This window comes from Pseudonaja textilis, chromosome 4 (genome assembly GCF_049901715.1).
Source record: "Pseudonaja textilis isolate UNSWEBS1 chromosome 4, rPseTex1.2, whole genome shotgun sequence".
NCBI lineage: Eukaryota > Metazoa > Chordata > Lepidosauria > Squamata > Elapidae > Pseudonaja > Pseudonaja textilis.
The window spans coordinates 58,075,994-58,095,684 of NC_141993.1; the positions used below are offsets into that span (position 1 = coordinate 58,075,994).

At 37.0% G+C, this 19,691-nt stretch overlaps 1 long non-coding RNA gene across 1 annotated transcript; it reads right to left on the bottom strand.

Moving 5' to 3' along the window:
- Window positions 1-15,495: 15,495 nt before the first annotated feature.
- On the bottom strand, window positions 15,496-19,129 carry LOC148125849 (uncharacterized). Its single transcript, XR_015743562.1, has 2 exons — window positions 19,020-19,129; window positions 15,496-17,015 (listed from the first exon to the last, which is right to left on the bottom strand). It is a non-coding gene; the product is annotated as an uncharacterized LOC148125849 (long non-coding RNA).
- Window positions 19,130-19,691: the final 562 nt, after the last annotated feature.

Sequence of the window (19,691 nt, forward strand, 5' to 3'; positions counted from 1 at the left end):
ATTTGACATAGAATCACTCTAGTTAAGCAGTCAGAATATGAAATGAATTCCTTGCTCCATCCTTCCAACTGTTAATAGTAAAATTTCTGCCATGCATTATTCTGATCTTAGGAATTGAAGGATATCATACAGATTCATGGAGAGATAGTTCCAGCATGGCAGCCAAGCACTTAACTTGGGTGGAGAGTGATTGTCTTCACTTCAATATATATTTGGAGTTGAGTTTATTGAAATGTCTTGCTATTCAATATGTTAAGTACTACCATTAAATTGAACTAAGGTACCTTTGTGAAGGCATTTATACAAAAGCCCTTTTTAATAGACACGGTGGGTCACTGAGATTTGGAGAGATGGAGAAGGAAGGGTGTAAGCTCTGTTTTGACTGTATCTCTTCATGATTTCAGTCAAAACACTTATCCATTGCCTGATATGATGAATGAACTTTCATGTTACAAAGCCACAAATCTATATGAGGATTTTTTTTTCAATAGGACTATTGAACTGTTACAGAGTAAGTTTCAAGTTTTCCAGAACTCTTTGTCAGACAAATTGTTCAATCAAAGAGGAATATGGAGAAAATGTGAGAAGTGATATAGGAGTAATGTAATTGCTCTTGAAATCTAGAGTTTATTTGGTTTGCTTAAAATTTTGTTTTATAAACCAAAAAAAACAATTTTGGAACTCAAAGAAAAATTCAACAGGCATAAAATAGTTCTTTTTGAAGTGCTACATTTGTGAGTGGCCCAATTTTCCTAAATTTGAAATGTTCTCCCACTATAGAAATTTTTGCTTCATATTGCCTCCAAGCTCCTGAATTAAAAACATCCATTATTCTCTCACCTCTTTAAATCAAGGCAATAATTATTCCTGTCAGTTTAGAATGTCTCTCCAAGAAATTTGCAGAGCATGACAATTGCTACAAAAACAAAACAAAACAAAATTCATTCATTCCTTCTTTTCATTTTTATTACTGTTCCCATCAGATGATTCTGGGCAATGAACAGAAAAATCCAAAACAGCAATTTCCACAGTAACATATTCAAGGTAATAAACATAACACAATCAACAGAAATGAGCAAACCAAATGACTCTCCAGAGTCAATATATTGCATAATATATGGGTCTCTGCCATGAAGGCAGGCTCGCTAGCCCTCAACCCCTTTGTTGAACTACTTTGTAGACAAATTTCTAATCTTATAAATTGTTTTTATACAATAAATAATACTTCATTAATAATTCTTAAAATGATTCATGATTATGGATAGAGGTCATTCCAAATGTTGAAAGTTCCTTTTCTACTTTTATTTGAAAAACACAAACTTTTAAAAATCTTGATAAATTTATAGCAGCATGAGAGTTCTTGGAAGAGTAGATCCTTCTTTCCTATATTTGTTCCTTATAATTGCCAAGTTACCACAGTCTAAAAAGATCTACAAAATTTAGGGCACTTGATAGCTGCCCATATTCATTATAGTCTAATAGTAGTCAAGTCAAATCAAATGTATATCTATGGAGATTCTCAGTCATCCAGGACATAGTTGTCCCAAAGATGCTTTTTTTCAAAAGGCAACTGGACTTGCTTTGTTTTTGCTTGAAGATTTTTCACTTCTCATCCAAGAAGCTCCTTCAGTTTTGAAATAGAAACAGAGTCCTATTGCCTTTTGAAAAAGCACCTTTTGGAAAACCAAATGTATGTATAGCCTAATGCAATATTAAAGATACTTACCCATCCCCTTACTAAACATCATGGTAGAGCAGGGGTCGCCAACCTTTTGGACCTCAGGGACCACCAAATTCATACTTTTAAATCCTGAGGATCACTAATATGATTGATTGATACACACACACACACACACACACACACACACACACACATATATATATATATATATATATATTCATAAGTTTTCCCAGGTATTTATATGTATGGTATTCGGCTTTGTTCAGGTATTTTCCCACGTCATTATACTTGTGCTTTTAAAGTTGTAGCAACGTTTCAGCAGAATCTCATCTGCCATCATCAGGCTTCTGTATAGTGTTCATCTGTGAGTCAGACTTTAGAAATGGCTGTGAAAGTCTAACTCACAGATGAACACAATACAAAAGCCTGATAACGTGGGAAAATACCCGAACAAAGCTGAATTCCATCCATCCATACACACACACACACACACACACACACACATGTTTTCTGAGGTTTTCGTGGGTATTTGTATGTGGATCTTCAGTTATTTGGGTTTTCTCCTGCGTAAAATTAGAAGTATCTTGGCAACGTTTCGACGAAATCTCATTCGTCATCTTCAGGCTTGTGTCTTCAGCTTTGTGCTTCTCGGAGTAATGTGAGCTTGCAGCTGCTTCTTCCTTTTAACCGCTAGTGGGGGTGTGACTTGATTGGGTGGGGGCTTGGCTGTGTTCTGATTGGGTGGGGGGGTGTTCTCTTTGGTTGGGGGGTTGGCTGTGTTCTGATTGACTAGGGGTGTGTTCTGTTCAGGTGGGGGCTTGGTTGTGCTCAAGTTAGTCTTAGTTGCTGGGGGATTTGAGCTGGTGAGCTGTGATCCTGTTGTTTGGCTTTGTGGTTGTGGTCGTGCCACATCTTCATGGTGGGCGTCCGTTTGCTTCATGTATGGGTCGGAGGGGTTTGAAGTGGGTAGTGATGCTGCTGCGGTACAGCTTCTGGTCTGTGGTCATGTCTCATCATCTGTGTGGGTGTGAGTCTGCTTTCTACATGGAGGTGTGGTGGTAGCATCTTGTGTGGCCCTTGTGGGTGTGGGTCTGGTGTCATTCTTCATGTTAGGTCCTCGTTTGTTAGTGAGGGCGGGTTTCCAAATGGCTGGTAGGTGGGAGGTATCATCTCATTTATTCATGCTGTGTGGGCATTTTTCTATCTCTATGGCTTCTCTGATTATTCTGTTGTTGAAATGTTCAGTTTTGGCGATAGTTCTGGTATTTTTAAAGTCAATCTCATGTCCTGTGGCTTTGAGGTGTTGGACCAGGGAAGAGGTCGGTTCTTCTTTTTTGATTGAGTCCTTGTGTTCTTCAATGCGTGCACTTATTCTTCTGTTGGTTTGTCCAATGTATGTAGTGGGGCATACTTCCAATTTTATGCGGGAGAAAACCCAAATAACCAAAGATCGATCGATCGATCGATCTATCTATCTATCTATCTATCTATCTATCTATCTATCTATCTATCTATCTATCTATCTAAAACAAAATCATAAATGCTTAATGCGTAATCATAATTGTGGAGCAGAACAAAGGGAAAGGAGGGCCCTCTCTCATCCTTTGGGAAGAAAGAGGGGGCTGAAGACTGGGAATATCTGGATGGGGAGAAACCGGCTCTCCCTCAAATAGAAGGTAAGCAGAGCCCCCCCACCCCCCAATCTTGTCTCCTGTCATTTCATATCTCCCCCAAGTCAGAAGAAACCTCTCTCTCCTTTGTCAGGTATGGCTGTCTGGAGTTGGGGGAGGGAAGGAGGGCTGGGTTGGAAGCGCCAAGGAAGATAGGGTCCTAATAACACCCCCTTTGGCCTCCACACAAGAAGACTCCCCCTACGGCTCAGCTTCAGATTTCTCTTGCTGCTTCCAAGCAGAGAAGGGTCCCTCCTATGTGGAGGCTGAAGGGGGGGTGTTGAACCCAGAAAAACTCTCACCTGCACAGACAGGCTGGTTATTAGAAGACCGTCTTTCTCAGCGTTCTTTTGGTCTGGGCATTTGGTCTCCCCCCACCCCACCCCATGCCAAAGGAAAGCCAGCCAGGCTTCTCCTTCTCTTCTACTCTTCCCCCTGCTCCTTTCCCCCCATTCAATCCTATTTCAGGACAGAGAAGACACACTGGAAATGTGTGTTGGCATTTCCAACACACATTTCTCGGGTGTTCACCCACAATTCTTCGCGCTCCTCCAGGCCTGGCTTGCTGAGCGGGGAGAGCAGCCCTGACATCTCTGCTGCCCCCCCCCATCCCATCCATTGCTGCCTGAGGAAGGCATAGGAAAAGAAAGAAAGCAGAAACATAGCTCTCACTGGGGCAAAAGAGTGGAGTTTCTGTTGCACAGGCAACAGAAAGTGGCACTTTTCAAAGGCAGCAGTTCCCATCTTTCTTGCCTGTGCCTTCTTCGATCTCAACTCTTTCACCCAAGTAAGAGCTATGTTTCTGTTCACTTTTCCTGTGCTTTCCCTGGGCAGCAATGGCTGGGCCCATGGAGGATGGGGGGAAACAGAGCAAAACACCAAGAGGGATGAGAAAACTGATGCTCCCGATGTTGCCCCATTCTGGACCTCTGAACTAGATGGTGAGCGCAGACTTGCACACTCCACCCCCTCCCACCATCACCAGCTGGTACTTTTTCTGCCCTGGGCCATCCCTACAGCCATCAAGTAAGATCCATGCCAGGAGAGCGAGCTGGAAGGTGCAAGAGTGCCACGCAAATGCAAGTAGTGTGGCGCTTCTGCACCTTCCTGCCACCTCCATTGCCACTTCAACCCACCTGTGCCACCAGCCTCCTCTTACTGCAACAGCACCATCACCTCATCCTGGCTGGCGAGGGCTGCACTGCTTTTTGCAAGTTTGCACTCAGCCAAAGGGTGGGGGCCAGTGGGTGGGCCGGCGATGTGTATGGCGCAGCCTTGTGTTTCAGCACAGCCTGGATTAATTGCTTTGGGGAGGACATTTCTCTGTGGCCCAACAATATTTTCTCACGGACCACTAGTGGGCCGCAGCCCACCGGTTGGTGACCACTGTTGTAGAGTAACCTTAGGAAGCCATTAGCCCCATAATATGGATGGTTTAAAATTTAAACCATCATCTGGGTATTCTGGCACAAAACATAAAGAATATCCTCTGTTCATAATACAGATAAACTTTTGAACAATCCAAATTCATTTTAATGGAGCTAGGCTGAAAAAATATCCCAGTTATCCTGTGCCCCATCAGTCAGATTTATCTGTCTGTTAGTCTGTCTCTTAATACTTGGCCGCCAGTTAATTCCTGTTGAGAATGTATGTGCACATTAAATGGTTTCACCTCTTGGAAACATTTGTTCTAGTTGTCAGCAAAGCTCCTGGCAAAATATCAGCAATTTTAAAATAATTTTATGTTTCAAAAATAAAATCATTCCAACTTATATATTCATTGTCTCAAATATACTGTATAACCACCAGCTGTAGCACAGGTGTATCGATAGTGGGGGTTTTCTCAGTCGTGTACTACTGTTACCAACTAAATCATCATAATTAAGTCCTGATGAATAAAGAACAGATTTCAATATCGGTCGTGGTACAAAATTGTTGGAAAGTCTCTAGAAATTATAAAGCAATGATCTATACTAAAAATTATGTGTAAATGAAACATCTGATGTTATCTGTTCTATATTATTAACAACATCAATCACATATCTGTAACTTGCAAGTATATTAGTTGTATTTTCATGAAGTCTTCATGATTTCATTGGTTTTATATTGTTATCCTACTGCCAAAGTAAACTCTATTCATTAATATAAATGTATTGCTTTCTCTTTTCTAAAAGAGAATTAGTTTCTCCTGACTAATTAAAAACCTTCTTATTGGTAGGTATATTGACAACTGCAACTTAAAATGCTAACATATATTAATGTAATTAGGATTTTCTCCTTTTATTTATTTTATTTTTAACATTTTTTGTCAACTTACCATACTAAAGTTGTTACACATTCTATTTATTAATTTTGGTTGTGATCTCCCATATGTCAGCCTCTTTCAAAAGAATGCCAGCTGAAATAGTTCAAGTTTTCAAATGGCTGCTAGATAACCTCATATTGGTGCTGTTTCTAAATAGATATTTTAATGCCCTAATATGGGGACTGAGAGGAAAGCTTAGAAGCCAAAGATACAGACAATTTCAAATCCATTTCAGCCTCAAACAGAATGACAATTATAATACTTTTGAGTTATGTGTTATGCATGAAGAAAATACTCTAAAGCCAATTAGCTTCATCTAAACTGCAGTTTGAGGTAGATGTTAAGTAGTAAATTAGAATAATAAAGTTAAATTAATTAAATTATAATCATTCATGCTGAATTATAAAAAGTAGGAAATATTATTACCAACTTCTGAAATAGAGAGAAATGTATCATTCCGTGAAAAAACTACTTTTTGAATCATGAAAACATCACTGGTTGGTCCTGAACCATGTTTTAAATGGTTGACAAAGGCTGATATGACAGACCTTGATTATTTTTAACATTTATGTAGAAATTTCACGTAAACAAAATAATGGACAAAATACCTAACATACTACTCAAATCTTTAGGGTAACCATAGGAAATCAAGTGCTGTTGTTATATCAGCTGATAAAGTAGATGGAATGGGTTTTGGGATGAATGGTGTATTTACGGCTAAACAGTGACCTCAGCAGGGTCAATCACAGTAGAAGAAATTACTCTTATTGAACAGTTATTTTTCCAATGGACTGCAGTTCAGCTTTCCATGTTTTAAATAAGTCCAAATGAAGATCCACAGAAGAAAATCCTCTATATTTTTCCCATATTAGGATATGGCATCCAAGAAGGCTATAGAATGCATCAACTCTGGCTCAAAAACATTACAAGTAATAGCAGTCTCAACTACCGGTATTTACTTACTTACTTACTTACTTACTTACTTACTTACTTACTTACTTTGAAAGCAAATTTGTCCACTTTTTACATATACTTGTAACCAGAGAATCTGTATCCACAGATTCACAGATCCACAGTCTTCCTCTATTAAGTAGGAAAAGAGCCAGCAATCAGCTGTTAAATATAATAGCCTGAATGGTACTTCAGCTAAAAAAAAATCCACACATTTTAAAGCAATTCATTATTCAGTAAGTGAATTATTCAACAGACCCATTCATCCTGCTTACTTTCTTCTGACAGAATTCCAATTCAAGTTAACTTGCAATCTCTGAATAAAATATGGAGAAGCATCCTTGATGAAGGTAACACTCCTTGCAGAAGGACAAATACAGTTTGGCCTGAATTCCACAGTGTATTTGAATCAAGCTGAATGCGCAGATGTTTCTTACTGTGTTTGTGTTGGGAGCTTCTGGTCAGGAATAAATAAGGAAGGGATGGTTTCTTCATCATTCCTATAAGCCCTCCTATTCTGTTTTAAATTTAACCACCTAAGAAACTTTTATCTTGAAGATGAAATATGCATCCATGTATACCACCCATGTTACACAAATATAACAGATCTAAATGCTTATAAAGTCAGGCTAAAAAAGAACACAAGTATTCTAAATTCTTGTTCCAACTTTTACTGTATTTTTTGCATTGGCTTCTTCAAATATTGACTGCCTGCAATGCCTTTCTGCACTGCACGTTCTCAAGGTCACTGGTAGTTGACACTGAAAGTCTACCCTGCAATACAACTTTAAGTAGAGCTTCTAGAGAAGAATATCCAAAGCAAGCTGGCAAGGCGAGTTTGGGGAAAGGAAGTCCACACATCTTTGAGTTATCAAGATTGGAAAACACTTTCTGGAGCATTTACTGTTTACTCTAAAGTTAGAATTTAAGTCTGGGAAATAGATTTGTGATGATCATGCACAATTAATACTTTCGTTGGCACTCAGGATCAATTTTGCATGATATTCTTAATTGTGCTGAATCATGATATAGCATTTGTATTTAAATGCACAAAGTATTTTCAAAGTTTAAGACTCTTCAAGACATCACAATTGAACATCAGAATATTCTCACCAGTTTTAATATTGTTAGTAATCTCAGCAATTGCTATATTTATATAGTGGATACACTCATTTTCCAAAGACATCATGCCATCGTCATATGTCTTAGACACAGCCAAGAGACATTTGGAAAATTTGATTTGTGTTCATAAATGTAAAAGTATATAAGAAGTGTGGTGGATTTAACTAAAAAATAAATTCAAATTTCTGAACCATCAGCATTTATTTTATTCTCTAGTTTCACATGGAACAAAACAATATGCAATCATTTGCTTTGTCTGTCCCTTTTCATCTCACTTCTATGACTTCTATGACTCTTGTGTCTGTGTATTATGTACCAAAAGGAATAAGATATTTTCAATTATTTTTCTAATTATCTTCATATGTTTAATTTGTTTTAAGAATAAACCCAATAATCCATTCAGATATGTAGAGGTTCATAAACATAAAAATTTATGCTTGAATGTAATGGGTATTCAAAATATAGCATTCAAATAATTAAATTAATAGAATCAATAATATTCATTTTTGTCCCAGACATTTTAAAAATATTTTCATATGGCTCTATTCTTTTTTGAATGCTATTGTCTGGCCAAGACCTAGGTGTATTAGATAAATTGGATGAAAATGACAGAAGATAATTATTTGACCATAAAGGATAGATCATTGCTCCATAGATATACATGATCAATATACTAAATATTAAAAAAACACTTGAGAAATAAATGTGACATTGGAACAATATGTGAATAAGACCGGTAGTCTCCGGAGCTCTATATTGTGACTCCAGAGTTTCAAATACAAATCTTGTCTACCATCACCTAAAGATTCTAGGATCAAAATGTGTGGCCATCTACCTGTAATGTTAAACCCTTCCCATTGCTTTACAAAATCATTTCTTCATATTGATACTTACAATTTTTAAAGTACATATTCATATTCAGTTCATTCTTCTCCCTAGTCATATACTTACTATGTAAGGGTATAAGAAGGGTTTGTTAAAGCAATAGTTATTCCTCCACCACATCCACTGCATTCAAGATATTTATGTATCCAAACAAAATATTATGCACACATACAAATATAAAATAAAATGTATCCAATGCCCTAGGGATCAGCACAATGTTATGGGTAGACTTGACAGAATGTGTGTTATTATTTTCTTTTTGGCAGAAGAAAAAATGACCCAATTTTTATTTAGCTGAACATTGAAAAGAATTTTTAAGTTTGGTGTAAGAACTTCAGTTTAATTAAAACTAATTACTGCTACCGGTGTATTGTAAATATATTCCAAGAACCTCTTCCTGTTTCACACAAAAATGGACAAATTCTTGTTAGAACTAGAACAATAAAAACTGCTAGAGGCTGACAAATACTAGCCAAATTATTTTGCAAGTTTTGCTCAAAAAACTCCATTCTTTCTTTTTTAAAATGCAATCTATCATTTGCTGACTTTTTATCTGGCACAGTTGATACTTGCTGACCAGAGATTTGATGCCCAATAACTGTCTTTTTGGCAACAGAAATTTTCTGCCTCAAAGACAACAAATGAAGAATAGATTCCTGCCATGGTTTCTCCCTATGTGTATGTGTCAGTTATTTATTTAATTTGAGACACTGATGATGTTATCTAGTTAGGGTAATGAAAAGTCTGCAAGAAAACAAGCAAACTCAGAGAGTACCAAGGACCTCTCATAAATTGAGACAATCTGATACTTCGACTGAACTCAGAATCTTCTTACACCAGAAGAGATTTATACCTTTCCCTTTCATGGTGATGGCTAACCCTACTGAGGGACCTGAAAGAACAGGTAGATAGTCATAGAAAAAATTGATCTATGCCATTGTTAGGAATTGAAAATGACTTAATGGCACATAATAGATCAATAAATCAATCATCAGACTGGAAGATATATTTCACAGAAGTCCTTGTGGGAAATCAGAGAAATATACCATTGATCGTTACTATTTCTAATGGGATAAAAATACTTTCCTCTGACAGGAATGAATCCAACACATGCCGACATTTAAAAAAAAAAATCTTCTGTTGTTTGGTTCAAATTCAAGATTTGTCATTTGTTGTGATACCCAAATGTTAGCCTCCTACTACTTCTGCAGAGTCTTGAAGACATGATACAGTGGCAGCTATAATGTATGTTATGGGGATTTTCTGCCATTTAATAGTACAGTAACACATTATCATGTTGCTTTTATATAGAATCTCAACTTTAGTTCATTTGCAAGGAATATCCAATGGTCTCTAGGTTTTTTTCCTGGAGAGAATTTATTAATATAGTTTTATTTTGGAATCACTGAAAAATTCTGTGCAGTTAGTTATATTATCTTCCTCCAGCAGAAGAAGAAGTATATACTTAAAACAAGCAAGGTACTGGTTTTTTATTTTCCACTTAGAAAAAAAAAGTTTCTTTATTCAAGCTAAAAGATAGTGACATATAAACCCATTTCAAAAGCATACGATCCTCCTTTCCCACTCCCCTCCCTTCCCACTAATGAAAATGAACATCCCTGAATAGGCACTGCTTATATTTGTCTTCATACTAAGTAACTACTACTACTAAGTAACTACATGATTAGAGGTCTAGAATTTTATAGATCAAAAAAGAAAGCATACAAGCAAATCTAAAGGCTAATCACCGGATGTAATAAGTGTTCATTTTTTGAATTTATCACATAATGGTCCTCTGCACATTGTAATAGAAGTAATTCTGATTGACTCTATTGAAACATTGTGCTGAGTATATATGCATTGCACACTATTGTTCCATAAATCGGTTTCAAACTTATTTGAAGTTTGAATTTATATATGTATATATGCTGAAACGTTGCTACAACTTTAAAAGCACAACTATAATGACATGGGAAAATACCTGAACAAAGCTGAATACCATAGATAGATAGATAGATAGATAGATAGATAGATAGATAGATAGATAGATAGATAGATAGATCGATCTTTGGTTATTTGGGTTTTCTCCCGCGTAAAATTGGAAGTATCTAGGCGACATTTCAATGAAGTCTCATTCATCATCTTCAGGCTTGTGTCTTCAGCTTTGTGCTTCTCGGAGCAATGTGAGCTTGCAGCTGCTTCTTCCTTTTAACTGCTAGTAGGGGTGTGACTTGATTGGGTAGGGGCTTGGCTGTGTTCTGATTGGGTGGGGGTATGTTCTCATTGGTTGGGGGGTTGGCTGTGTTCTGATTGGCTGGGGGTGTGTTCTGTTCAGGTGCTGTCACTCCCAAACGCATCCCCACAGAAACCATCATACTCAAAATCACCAACATCCTCTGCACCAGCAAACCACCCAAAAGCAATTTATCCAAAGAAGAACAAACTGCACTACTTAACCTGAAAGAAGACACCAGCATAATAATCCTACCAGCAGACAAGGGCAATGCAACAGTGGTTATGAACACATCTGACTACCAAACCAAGTTAACCAACCTACTCCAAGACCCCACATACAAACCCCTAAACACAGACCCCACCACCTACCTAAAAAAAACCACCTGATCCAAAATAAAAGCCTCCCCCATCAGCGAAGAAATCCAGCAAAGAATCATACCCAGAGAGAAATCATCCAGATGCCCTAAGCTTTATGGTCTCCCCAAGATACACAAAGAAGGAACCTTTATTACTTTATAAATAACTCAAGGTGGAAAAGATTCATAAATATCCTTCCTCCTCCAATTTTTCCCACAACAACAACTTTGTGAGGTGGATTGGCTGAGAGAGAGGCACCCAGGTGACTTTCATGCCTAAGGCAGGACTACAATTCACCATCTCCTGGTTTCTAGACCAGTGCCTTACAACAACCTGACCCTCACAGCATCCCTGATTTCTATTTATAGAGTGAATGCACAAAAGAGGAAGAGGGAGATTATGTTATTGACTGCCCTAAATGTTACATAGAAACATTTGAGTCTCTTACAAAAGTTATTAACATTCAGCATCAAATAATATAGACATACATGACCAGGTTTCTACTTCATGACTGTGATTTCGGACACTATAGGTGATCCAGCTCTGGATCTTTGATTGTGTGAAATTAAAATTTATTTCTGGTTTTAACTGTTGGGAATGACTTTTTTCTATTAGAGGTAAACTTCAACCTTTGAAAGTTAATTCTTCCAAAGTTTCTTGAAGTTAAGGATCTGATTGGATGAGTGAATGTGCTTGTGAATCAAAGCTTCTAAGTAACATTGAGACCCTACGTAAGTAATCTGGCTGCCTTTTCACAAACCAGAACTAAGGATTGGATAGATAATACTTTATATAACAAAAAGCAATTATTTTTTTAAGTTATAGTTTAACTACAAGAATAAACCCCCCTCTGGCTCCTGGCATACTGGAATATTATAACAAAGTATAAGATAAGATGGGACATCATTTGGTAAAAGCAATCAGGTATATAAGATTGTGAGAGCCTTAAGAGCTTCCTGAGGTAATTGAAATAATGATCAGAGATTTTCCTGGAAACAGTGATTAGTTTAGAGATGAGGGTGCAATGAGATCCAATTTGGCTAAGAGTAAACCAATCCATCTTCCATCATCTCCTGCTTATTTATTTCTGTATTTTTTTTCTTTCAAATACTGCAGCAGCTACAGATAAATGGATGGTTTTCTTTTTCTTATTTATAGTTTGGTGAGAGATATAAATGAGAGACTTACATAAAGCAAATTCTTCTAGACAGACGCAAGTGCAGCCAATGCAGATAGAATAATTAATTGTAATCACAGAGTTTGTCTGGAAGGGTTTGTTTGTCTTTTTGATTGAAAGGATTTTAATAAAATCTATCTACAATGGACCAGGTATCAGTCAATATTTTATCTGTTAAGCATACATACAGCTGTCCCAAGCAGCCAGTATGCATAAAACATTCTAAGGATTTGTTTTTCTACAAAATAATAATTGGTTATGTTGACAGCAGAATAAAATAACTCTTCCATTAAAGCCCACACATAATCCTGTCATACCACATGAATGAATGAAATATGTTTAGACCACCTTGGTGGAAAACTATGCCAGAAATTAGTGCCAAGCACAGAAATCCTGCCCTCTTCTTTTTTTATCATCAAGCCCAGTTACAGTACCACTTCAGCTATCTAAAGAAAGTTCAAATTCAGTTCCATTATCCATGTCTTTAATGATTGGGCACCAGGAATCACCCAAGGAAACATTCAGTTTGTTTAGCAGCTAAATAACTGGACTACAAACTGGGAGTCCTAGTTCTCTCTTAGGCTGATTGGATCATTTGGGCATGTCACTGTCTCATAGCCTAATCCATTTCCTAGGGTGTTGTGAAGAAAATATGAGTAAAGAGTGGTATGTACAGTTTTGAATTGTACAAAAGAAAATGTGGAACATAAATTTAATATATGTTTCAACACGTCTTTTTTGCCGGGGAAAAGCTTTTTGGCTTCCTAAATCCAAGACCAGGAAAACACACCTTTTCTATTCCAACACCAGGAGAAGACCTTACTTTCATTCTCATTTTCAATAGTAATGTCACTTGAGAAATCCGGAGAAATTGTAAAAGCCTTTGAAGGACTTTTTTTTATCAAGCTACACTATTAGGAACTATACCAAAGTATAGTTCTGTTTATCAACAATTCTAATATTATTTCAGAACAAACATCTTATTCGGGATAAGATATGGAATCACTGTTTTATCTGGCAGGTGGTAGTGGCTGCTGATTCGTGGATTTTGGCATCGAAAGTTCTGGCAGTGTTCTACTCAGTTTAATATCTACATATAAATATTGTGAATAGTTGTGTGAGGCCCAAAGTACCAACAATGATGTGTGGAATTTCATTCGTGTAGTTTCTTTACTGTTTTGCCTACAGAAAAATCTTGAATGACTAATATAACTGCATAATTGTAAACAAATTCTATGAACTGCTGGGGGGAGGTAGTCTACCTCTGTACTCTTCTAGCCTACCAGATATTGAAAGCTTATCTCTTCTCTTAGCCCTCTGGGAAGGAGACCCTTCTTCCTGAGCCTCTGGATTACATTTAATCGCAAATTTAAATCGCAAATTTAAAATCGCAAATTTTAATCTTTGACTTTTAACAGTTTGTTTAGAGACCATTCAAAGTTACAACGGCACTGAAAAAAGTGACATGACCATTTTTCACAGTTATGACCTTGGCAGCATCCCCATGGTCACATGATCAAAATTCAGATGCTTGGCATGTTTATGAACCTTTCTGTGTCCCAAGATCATGAGATCAACTTTTGGGAACTTCTGTCAAGCGAAGTCAATGGGGAAGCTAGATTAACTTAATAACTGGGCTACTAACTTATCAACTGGGCTACTAACTTATCAACTGCAGTGACTCACTTAACAACTGTGCCAAGAAAGGTCATAAAATGGGGCAAAACTCACTTAACAAATGTATCACTTAACAACCTAAATTGTGGCTCAATTGTTGTCATAAGTTTAGGACTACCTATATATAGCATTGAATGTCACCAGATATAAATATACTGTATTACCCAGCTATTTCCTTTTCAATATTACAATACTTAAGACACTTCAGAGAACTTGAAAGACTGTTTGAATGTTAATGGATGAAATATTTTAACTTAGATATGAAAAAAAATACTTTGACCCTGAACCTGGAGATTCTTACTGAATTCTCTTAAAAGATCACAATTTAGGAATTATTTTAAATCGTGGCTTATGTCTAGAAGTTCAAGTTGTGGCTGTGGTTAGAACTGCTTTTACTATGCTTTTGTTTTACATCAGTTACACTATCACTTGGACCATTATTTATTGATTGGTTATATTTGCCATCCATCTTGTAATGAAACAACTCTAGGCAGCTTCTAGCATTAAAACATTAAATCTTAATAAACAAATATAGTTAAAATAATAAAAATAGAAATCCCAGTCAAGGTAAGATTATAGATAAAAGATGGGGAAAGGAGCTCTGTCAGGGCCGCAAGGTGGGATTAATTCAACAAACACCTCCTGTATGATGCTTTCTCATTAGGCCTCAAGCCATCTGGCACAGCCGGGTCTTGGGGCTCCTGCAGGAGGTCAGAAGGTGGGAGCCAATCTCACCTCAGGGTTTAAGATATTCCAAAGGGCAGAAGCCATGGCAGAGAAGGCCCTTCTCCTGAACACTACCAGCTGATGGGGCCAACTGCATACTTCCTCTGCCAGTGCAAGTGGTACGGGATAGTGTCATTTAGTCACATCCAGAATGGGATGCCATGCACTGTATGCACATTTACCATTGAGAAGCATTGGAAGACTTCAGCAGATGCAAAGTGCAGAAGCCAAAGTGGTTTTTTATCATACTTTTCAATATATTATTTTTTTGTATTGTATTTATTTTGTCAAACATGTATTAGATAATAGATACAAGTATAAACATGATTATTAATACATGAAATGGACACGAGTAAAAAGGAAACATTAGGACAGGGACAGTAGGCACATTGGTGTGCTTTGCACTTCCTTTATTATATACCAATAATTTTTCACTGCATTGGCTTCCAATTCATTTTCAGGAAAAATTCAAAGAGCTGGATATGAGTGGAACCAGGAGAAAACTCCTTAGTAGCAGATACTGAAAATACTTCCACAAAGAGGATCAGCTGGCTTTTTCTCCTCAATTTTAGGAAAGCACCAAAGACATTTGAGTCCACAGCTCCTTTATATTATTAATATGTTCACTGTACCAATACATCTTTCAGGTTTGGGCCAAATCATCCAGCATTTAACTTGTCAAAAATTGCCAAGAGTTAAAAAACAGAAATTTTTCTTCTTTTTTAATTATATTTTTTCCTGAGTCACTGTTCTGCCTAGAAGCAGCGGATCAGGTTTATATTTTCATAATATTTTGCTTTATTTTTATAAATCCCTTTAAGGCACAATAGGAAGGGAAAAAATCCAGGTGTTGTCTTCTACTGCTGGAAATTTTCTGAAAAATATCCTCCCCAATTTCACAAAGCCTACAGATAGAGATCTAAAAGTATTTGACAATAGCCGTATGAATCTATATAAAAGCAACGATAGCATTCCTTTCCCAAAACCTATAACAAAAATGAAGACCTTGCAGGAACATATTTACCATAGATCAAAGGTACACATCTATTTTCTCATAAGGTATATCAAACAAAATAACCATTTTGATATCTCTGTTATTTTAAAGCTATCTTACTTATATCACATATTATCACTGTTTTGACTAACTGGGTTAAAGTAATAATTCTATATCTAAAACAGGAATATTATTCAAATGTGTACTATCAGGATTTCACTTTTAGATTACAATTCAGAGGGTACCAGTAACAATAATGTATGACTTTTGGACTCCTACAGATATTTCTAATGTTATTTATAGAAGCTGAAGTAGGATTTCATACTTCTGAGCCAATGCTTATTCTGAAGATAAGTATTCATATTCAGGAGATTGTATGGAATATAGAAATCCAAATGACTTTTATTATCATGAATTCAGAAAAGTTGTTTTATCTTAAAGAACACAGCCAGGGGCAAAGCTGTCTGGATTTTTTTTAAAGACTGCTTAGTATTTGGCAGCGACACAGAGAAGTTCAAGCCCCACCATCCTCTGCCTCCTGACTGCATGCCTGGTAAACACACCCTTGTAGAGATTTATTGTAACTTAAATCACCCATTTTTTAAACATCTCTTGTGATTACAACGTTTTTTTTAATAGAGGAGAAACTACAATAAGCATTAATTGCTAGTTTCAGCCAGTTAAGTGGAGAAGGTTATGAGACTGATTCCAAAAGCATTGCATTGGTAGTCTGTGAATTAGTTTTGATTCAAGGTGCTGAAATTTCAGCACAATTCAAAGACCTGTGTTGAAAAGATGACTTAGCATCCAATGTATTAAAATGTGCTTTACAGATTGGTGGATGTATGCATTAAAGTGGCTAGGCTAAAGTGACTCTGATTGTTATCCCATCAAGAACTGCCTTCTGAATCAGAAAAACTTTCTGATACAGAAATCTGCTTAGAAAATTTACCACATTTCTTTCTTGGTTTTGGGTGGATTGACAATTCCTCATATTTTCTTCCATCTTCCATGTTTCATTCAATACAGTTGTGGGGGTTTTTCGGGGGGAGGGTGTAAAGTGGACAATAAAGCTTCCAGGAAATTCAAATTGCTATAGTAGATTGTAGGGTAGAGAGGAGATAGGGGTAAATTCTCTTTTTCCAAACTAAGTTAACTAAAGTTCCTCAAGTTTCTACTGAGTCTTGAAATACAGGTCCCATCTTAAGAAAGGCCACATGGAAACAGGATACCACCTAAAATGAAGAATATTAAAGCATGTATTCTATCATCCCAAAGTAGCAGGACAAAAAATAATGATAAATATTGTATTAGTTCAACAATGAAACCTAGAGATTTTTCCTCATTAAATGTCTTCAAGTAAAGGTCAAATAGATATCTATTGGGAATGCTTTAATTTCCCAGTTTCCCATCATTTAATGTGGGATTCCTTAATGGCTTAGTGCTGTGATGATGAACCTATGGCACATGTGCCAGAGGTGGCACGCAGAGCCCACTCAGAGGGCACACGTACCATTGCCAGCTGCTCTTCTAGTTTCTGGTTTATACATACGCACCAGCCAGCTCGTCTTCACGGGTGCTGGAGTGCCGGAAAACAGCCCCAAAATCAGTCAAAAAACAGGTTGGTTTGGGGTCCTTTTCAGGCCATTTTGGGGGCATTTTCAATGTTTTCAGACTGTTTTTCAGGCCTGTTTTTGGCTTTTTTCCCCCCAAATGGCCATTTTCTAAAAATGGCCCCCAAAACAGCCTGAAAATGGCCTGAAAAACTACCTGAAAATGCCCCCCCCCCATGCTCAAAAAACAGGCCATTTTCCAGGCCATTTTGGGCCATTTTCTGAGGTGTTTTCATGCTGTCTTTCAAGCCAATTTTGGCCCCCAAATCACCTGAAAATGGCTTGGAAATTGGCCTGAAAAATGGCCTGAAGGCTGGCCAAAACCAGGCTATTTTCCAGTTAAAAATGGCCCCAAAACAGCCTGAAAACAGCCTGAAAATGGCCAAAAAGGGCCCCCAAAACACCAAAAAATGGCCCCAAAACACACTGGTCAACTAGTGTTCAGTTTTCTGGTGCTCCGCCACATGCACATGCAGGCACACACATTCCAGTTTGGGCATTTAGTGCCAAAAAGGTTCGCCATCACTGGCTTAGTGCAACTCTGATTCTATCGTTTTGTTTTCACACCCCAAACACGATTGGCTATTGGTTTATGCAGTAAAAGATAGGCTTATTGAATGTGTTCCTCTTTGATGAGAGCTACAATATTTCCTGAAAAATCAGTTGGAAAGTGTTTTTAATGATGTGGTAATATGATAATTTGAATGACATGGTTTATGTATTTGTGTCAGATGTCATTCAAGAATCTCATGTTGCCATTTATACAGCGACTCTTGTTTTCATTTTACATCATCTCAGCTTGCTACAGCACTTATGGATGCTATGAAAACAAGAATTAGTGTTATCTACATCTTTATTCAATAGACTGAGTAGGAAACTTTCCAATGCGGTGAAACTGAATTACAATTTTTATAAATAAGGGATTAAAAGAAAACAAGTCCCTAAGATCCAAGTCAAAATGCTTATCTATATCATTGGCAGGATGCCTGAAAGAGCAGGCAGACCTGATTCCCGACAATCATTTATGTCTGATTAGCTGCATTTGTTCAATCCTAAACTACAAACAATTCTATTAGTACATTTCATCTATTTTTATATTTTTTCAAGTCTTTGTTTTCACAACAGAACACAGTAGCATTACACGTGCACAAAAAGCAGCAAGAATAAATATAGTAATGTGGATGAGCCATAGTAAACGGTCTAGGATATTGGCTTGACTAATGGAAGGATCTTTTTTTCTCATCTTCCTGTATCTGCCAACTGCAGCCTAATCCACATTTTCCTATTACTATCTTGTTTTTAGCAGGCTTCATTCTATTTTGTTACACTTTTCAGCAGTGTAGCCCCATATACCCAGCTGTTTTGTGTTATTCAGGGATTTAAAGGGAAATGAATAATATTAATGCAGGTGATCATAAATCAGTCTAACTGTACAGAGACTATACATTTGAGATATTGCCCAATCTTCAGAGTGTGGTTTTCTCTTAATGTGATGTTTGTAAATATTATTTTATTATATTTTTTCTAGCTACATTTTTTTCACATTATTTTTAGTATAGCAAAAAAAAAAACTGTTTGACAATAAACTCCAGACCTTAGTTATAGATATTCTTAATGGTACTATACCTGAGATAAGCAAGCAAAATCTGTGCCCTCTGCTTTTGTTTTTAGCCTTCCTTTGGCAGCCTCAATATCTCTCACATTGAAATCCAAGGCAGGGTGTAATGAGATGCAAGCCTTCTCTGCATCCATGGTTACTATTTACTAACAAACCTGATGATGTCAGATATTTAATTAGGTTGTTCCTTGCAAAGGGGTTTTAAACCATGAAATCATTATAGTGTCTAGTCTTTTCTGTGTTTAGTTTTATTCCTGCTGCCTTTAAATAAGAAAGAGACGTCTGAGCCCCTATTATTTTCTTAGAGAAAGCCAAGAATTTTCAGAGCATTGCCAGGCATAATATACTAACAGGTTTAAGAGTAATTAACACATGCTGTCCCATACAGGGCTTTCTCTGTCTCTTTCTCTTTCAGCAGCAGACACAGCCTCTGCTGGCAAGGACATGCTTTAGGGGTGTGTCAGTGTTTTCATTATATATCCGTTCTTTGAGGATTTGAATCTTGGCATTTAAAAAGATTGGCTTCCAATTAACAAAACCAACATATAATTTAGAACAAAGTTGTTAATGGAATGTTGTGTAAGAAGTCTAAGAAATCAATATTTTACTGGGCTGCATTGTTCCTTTTCAGTTGATTTGAGATATACCTGTATCATTTATGCAAAGCAATCACTTTCTGC